At 49.1% G+C, this 6580-nt stretch overlaps 1 pseudogene; it reads left to right on the forward strand.

Annotated features, from left to right (window-relative positions):
• The window catches only part of LOC102442678, a 57127-nt pseudogene extending 51218 nt beyond the window's left edge, over positions 1-5909 (forward strand).
• Positions 5910-6580: the final 671 nt, after the last annotated feature.

The raw sequence follows: 6580 nt of genomic DNA on the forward strand, positions 1-6580 counted from the left end.
TAAATTCACAGACAAAGGTAAACTCATATGGATGCCTGAATTGTCGTTAAAGCTCATCTTTTTGGCCATCTCTGTCGTACCTCTCACCATCCAGACTCCTCCTGTCCTCCATTCTGCTCTAAGCTTTCCGAGGGAAATCTCGCCCCTCTGCCCCTGCCACACCTGCCCCGCCCTCCTCCTGCTGGTCTCTTCACAGGGTCTGCCTGGGCCTCCCTTAAGTTCACATGTCTCCTTGGCTGCAGCTCCCCTTTCGGCCAGGTGGGGCTTGTGCTCTGCCTGGAGTGGCTGTGGGTGGCCACTGCTTGGCTGGAGTCTGCTGTTTCTTAGCAGGTGACATTCCTGCCCTCCTGTACAGGGTCACAGCTGCTTTCTTGCCAGAGGTGTTCACCACACCAATTTTGCCTTTGTCTTTGAATTAGCCACAGGCTTTGCCCTTCTTCTGAGACATTTAAAAAAATATGTATTTTTTTAATTGATTTCAGAGAGGAAAGGAGATAGAGAGATAGAAACATCAATGATGGGAGAAAATCATTGATTGGCTGCCTCCTGCATGCCCTCTACTGGGGATCAAGCCCTCAAGCTGGGCATGTGCCCTGACTGGGAATTGAACAGTGACCTCCTGGTTCATAGGTCGATGCTCAACCACTGAGCTACGCCAGCTGGGCTGAAAAAAAATATTTTTACTCCTCCCTGATATCAACCTAGAAAAGTGGTAATAATCATTTTGGTGATAATAGTAGCAGTAAGAACTAACACATCGAACAGACTGTCAAACTACAGCGGGAAAGCCAGAGAGCGTTGGGGGGGGGTGGTGGTGGTGGGGGGGGGGAGATCAACCGAAGGACTTGTATGCATGCATATAAGCATAACCAATGGACACAAGACACTGGGAGGTAGGGGAGGCCAGGGGAAGGTCAAGGGGAAAAAAAAGGAGACATATGTAATACTCTTTGTAATACTTTAAGCAAAAAAACAAAATTAAAAAAAAAAAAAGAACACAGATGGCAGTTACTGGGTGCCAGGCAGTGTTCTAAGACCCTTACAAGCAGAACTGACTTTATCCTCACAATAACCCTATAAGGTTGAGGTAGGCACTGTTATTATCCATTTCAGAGCTGGAGAAGCTGAGGCACAGAGTTAAATACCATGACCTTGAGCACTGTGCCTGGGCCATGGTAAGCCCTAGTAAACACTAGCTGCCAGGGTTATTTCCATTATTGGTTCACGCTGCCTCCAACTCACTGTGATCTGAGGAAATGCCTCCTCTTCCTAAGCTGCTCCCTCATTTGTAAAATACCAATCATCCAGAGCTCGCTTCCAATGGTAATCTTCATGCTCTTTGCTCATCTCACTCCTGCTTTTTTGCAGAATGAGTTCTGTTTTCCCGGGAGTCTATCTCTCCAGCTTTTCCTGGATTTTGCACAGAAGTAATTGCTTGACTGCTCTGGAAGCTTCAAGAAAACAACTTGCAATAATGCCCTGGGGCATTTCATGAGCTCCCCCTTCCCATCCGAGGGCTGCAGAGTCGCAGCTCCTTCAGTTGTCTCCAAGAGACTTCATTAAACCAGGCTGTGATACTAAATCGATGTTTTTCAACCTGAATTCCCCCTGGGAGAGGCAAGGGAAGAGACGTGAGAGCCCGGGGCAGTCCTCAATCACACTTCTCTGGTTTGATCTTGTACCTCCACCGCCTTGAGCAGACGGGGCTCCACCACCTGGGATTTGACCAGAACAGAGGTTACAATCAAGGGCTTCCCCTTGGCCATCAAAAGGTTTCCTTCTGTTGGAAGAACCACAGTCACAGAGGGGGTGTTGGTTTCGCTTCCTGATCTGGTGCCATTTATAGGCGATTGAAGTTCAGAGCTCCCAGTCCCCCAGAGAGACCGGCAAGCCCATGGGCTGGTGGTGTGGGCTTAAGACCATGATGCAGGCAGGATGTCCTCTGATCCTGTTTTGTAAAGTCCAGGAAAAGGACACCATGGGGACTCTGGCCAGGGTGCTGAAGGACAGACTGTTAAGAGAGAAAACTGTCTGAATCCTGCAGAGCACAGGGCCGTGCCCTTGCCAAGCAACACGGTGGAAGCCTGCTGGGTATTAATAGCAATAGCTAACATTTAAGGAGCAGTTACAACGTGCCAGCTGCTGTGCTAAGCACCATTTAATCCTCACAATGACCCTCTGAAGTAAGTCTTATTACTATTATCACCATCCACACTTTGTAGAAGGGGACACAGGTTGAGAGGCTGAAACACTTGCCCAGTCACACAGCAATGCCAGCGCTGACACCAAAGCCCCATGCGCTCACCCCCTGCATTTCACTGCCTTCTTTCTGAGTCCTTGGTGCCAGGACCCCCCCCCCCCAATGCAGGTAAGGGGACCCGAGGGCAGCAGCTGAGAGGCTGTTTCGACCCCACCTTTGGACTGAGTTTGCACCTCAGAGGACCTCAGTCCCAGGTCTGGGTCTTGATGATGCAGATTTGGAAGGTCTGTTCAGGGGGATCTGGCCTGGGGGAAAGAATTCCTACTGATCTCAAACCGGATTCAGGACACGGGCATGCGGATGTTAGCATTCAGGGTGACTCACAGCAGCCATCTGTATAGTAGTCCCTCCTGCAGACAGTCTGCTCAGGAGACCACCCGGCAGATAGGGATGTTGCTCAAGTGAACAACACCAGTGACTAACTCTTCTCGAGAGAGCTTCCTGCCTGGCTTATTGGAGCTGGTCTTTGGAATTCAGGGCACCTTCTCTCTTGCTCATTATTGGTGATGTTCCAATACAATCTTACCTTCCAAATTTCATTTTCCAATATTCCCCCCCCCCCGTAGACCCCCAAATCTTCTGTCATCACAGTGCTGCTTTAAGAAAACCATGGTGGAATTTCTGAGATTAATTTTATTTTACAGCAAGACATGAAAATCCCTGCCTTCCAAAGAAGACACAGAGAGAGGCGTAGATGAGGAGGCAGGATAGCTGGATGCCATGGCCGGCTCAGCTCTGGGTGAGCCACGAGGTCCCCCCACAAGTCAGCCAATGAGGGGTTAACTAGAGATGGTCCAATGCATCCATTTTACTTCTTGGCTTGGAAGAAGCTCAGCATATGCTCCTGCCTGTGGGGCTGGGATGGGGAGACAATTAAGACCCCTGGATGGAGAGCATGGGAGGAAGGAGCGTGCCAGGGGATTACCTTCTGGTAAAGTGATTGCCCACCTGGAGATCTGAGCTTCCAGATCTCATCAGAGCTTCAGGAACTATTTTCAATATTTCAGAAAAGCTCTTGAAAATTGTACAGATAATAATGTATCTGATAACAAAAATGTGAAGTTTCTTTGCCTTTGGCTAGAATTATATTATTAGCTCAGCATGGGAATACCGGTTATCTAATGTGAATCTGAAGTTGGCTGGCAGGCATCAGTATTTTGAATAAATATTAAGTAGGGAAAAGATACTCACATGCACGTGCCGTTTACACCTGTCCTGTCACACAGCAGGTTGGAGGTGGCTGAATTACTGCTTGATTTTTTTTAAAATCCTTCACAACATTGGGCCATTGTAGGGAAAGCCTAATGAAAGAAGCATGAGGGGATGAAGGGTTGGGGGCGCTCTTTGTGGTTTATTCTCTCATCTTAAAAGTAGTTGGAGGCTGAGGGTCAGCAGAGGACACCTAGAGGCCCCTTAGTAAGAGGGGGACTCGGGTTCAGCTTCATCGCCAGAGAAGCAAGTGGTGACTCTGGTCTATAAGATACAGTTTTAGAAAGAAGTTGGGAGATTCCAGTTCTTGAGGATTTGAATCACTAAATAACTAAAGAATCTATGTGAACATGAAGCACACAATGGCTTTATCAGAGAGTAGGAAAAAAATCGTCTTCACCCCCAAGTTGGAGGGGTATCTATGAAGCTGAACCCAAGTCTCCCCCTTGCTAAGGGACCTCTGCTGACTCTCAGGCTCCACCTACCTTTGAGATGAGAGAATAAACCACAAAGAGCCCCCCTGCTACCCCCAAGCCTCATATTTCATTCACTAGGGTTTTCCTACAATGGCTCAATATTGTCAAAAGTATTCTACAATTAAAAAAAAATCAAGCAGTAATTCAGCCACCTTCAATCTGCTGTGTAACAGGGCAGGAGTAAGTGACAGGTGCATGTGATTATCTTTTTTTTCTTAATATTTATTGCAAAAATAGAAGCCTACCAGCCAACTTTGCAGGTTAGCATTAGATAACCAGTGTTATCACACCGAGTGGCCGAGGATTTGATGCAGTGCCATAAAGACCTTATCATTTTGTAACCTTTACTATTTCAAAAATGCTTTAGCAGTCAGCGCCACACACAACCCTCACATCAACCAGGGAAGGTAAGTGGGAAGATGTTAATATTCTCACGTGATAGGACCACAACAGGTGTTTCTCAGAGGATTCCAGTGAGTTCTTATTGCTCCGTGGAGGGGTCTGAGGCTAACCCTGATAGCAGTAGGAAAGGCCATGCTGTAGGTTTCTTTGCTTAGCCGACTTCTTTATTTTTCCATCTGGGCCAGCCAAGGACTGGGGAGTCCTATGACCCTACATTCCTGGTCTGCCAAGAGGATTGAAAAAAATAAAGCCACCTGGCTAAATAAAGCAGCCAGCACACAGGAACTGGGAGTCATCAACTAGAGAGCAACTTCCTTTTGCCTCACTGATCCCAGCTGCTTTTGTTTTGCTGCTTGTTTGTCTCTGTGCCACTTACTTTCTAGACTTTTTGTTCCCTTCTTGCTCACCTTAAGCTCTAATTCTGGGTTCACGCAGGTCGTCAGCTTCCACTCAGAGCCTCACTTCCCTTCTCGGCCAGGACACAGGGCTGACCTGGAGGCTGGGATTGACCTGTGTCCTCCGGAGCCTGCGTGTTCAGCTCTGCCACCCCCAGGGCAGAAGCCCACGTCACCAGCCCAGAGGAGGATTTTAGCTCTTCCTTTAGGTCGGCTGCCAAATCTTAATCCCAGGCCCCTACACACGAACACCCTCCTGGGAGGCAGAGGAAGGAATCGCTTCATTTCCAGGCAGCCACGTGGATAGATGGTGAGAAGCATCTGCTTTGGAAATGCATTTCTCACAGCAAATAACATTTGTGTGATTGCGCCTGCAAATACCACCATGGCATTTGCTGAGTTAAATAGCCGGCCTTTGTTTGCCTGGCCTTCACCTTGCTCCAGCCCCAAGATGTTCCTGGCACCTGGGAGCTCACCTTGGGGAGGGACTCTCCCCTCAGCTCTGCCCTCTGAGGGCAAGACGGTCCCTTCTTGCCCTGGGAGAATATGTCTCTTACATGCACAGAATCCAGGTTTTAAGCTAATTCTGAGCTGGGTGGTCCTGATCTGCCATGGAAACAATGACAATGACCCTTAAAGTTTCTACTTTTTTGCCTTGCATAAGCCTACACACAGGAGATGATAGGCTCTTTTAATGTATGTTTTATTGTATGACTTAGCACTATACCACTTGTGTAAGCTTTCCTCCTTTGTCTTCTTTGTCTTGGTATTTTTGCAGATGTGTGTTCTCTCTCCCAGAGGATGACAGCTTCTGGCAGAGACTATGTCTTTTACAATGCTGAGTCATCTATGCATGTGGATATGCTATGCTTAGGTGTGTGTGCACATATGCCTATATAAGATCATCTATCTAATAATAGGATAATATGCAAATTGGTCAGGATGCCATCACGTAACGACTGATCAGCAGGCTGCGTCCCGCCCCCTGCGCCAGCCCAGAGACATGAGGCTCTTGTCCCCGCAGCCAGCAACGGGCCCCAGGACATGAGGCTTGTGTCCCCGCCCCTAGAAACGGGCCAGGACGTGAGGCTCGTGTCCCTGCCCCCTGTGACAGCCCAAAGACATGAGGCTCATGTCCCCGCCCCGGGCAATGGGCCCCAGATGTGAGGCTCGCATCCCCGCCCCCATACTGGCCTGGGGACTTGAGGCTCACATCCCCGATCCTGGCAATGGGCCCAGGGATGTGAGGCTCGCATCCCCGCCCTCCCTGCACTGGCCCAGGGGTCCACAGGCATGCGGAAAGGCCCCTCCACCACGGGCCTGGCCAGGGGTCCGCAGGTGCATGGAGGTCCACATGCCTCCGCCGCGGCCCAGCCCGGGGGTCCACAGGCCTCCCCCGGCTCTGGCCTACATCTTTGGGGCAATCCATTAGAGGAGCCCTGGATGGGTGGGCGGGGCCTACCTCTTTGGGGCGATGGATCACGGGGCTCCCGCACTGTGACAAGGCACAGGCCAGGCTGGGGGACCCCTCCCACCTCGAGTGCATGAATTTTATGCACCAGGCCACTAGTATGAGCATAAAGAAGTATATGGAAAAGTACATATTAAATTGTTAATGTGGATTATTTGGGCTAGGGGTGGCTAATATGGATAAAGAAGAAGAATAAGAGGATGGTTAAACAAATGAAAAGGACAAAAAAGACTATACCTAAAAAAAAAATTCCTGGCACATCAGTTCAACTTTGGGGGGGGGGAGGTGGGGAGAGAGCCAAAATGATGAATCAGCAGACCACATTTATGCATTTATGTGAAACTTTACATATGTACTAGAGGCCCGG

Source organism: Myotis lucifugus, unplaced genomic scaffold, assembly GCF_000147115.1.
Source record: "Myotis lucifugus unplaced genomic scaffold, Myoluc2.0 scaffold_85, whole genome shotgun sequence".
Lineage (NCBI taxonomy): Eukaryota > Metazoa > Chordata > Mammalia > Chiroptera > Vespertilionidae > Myotis > Myotis lucifugus.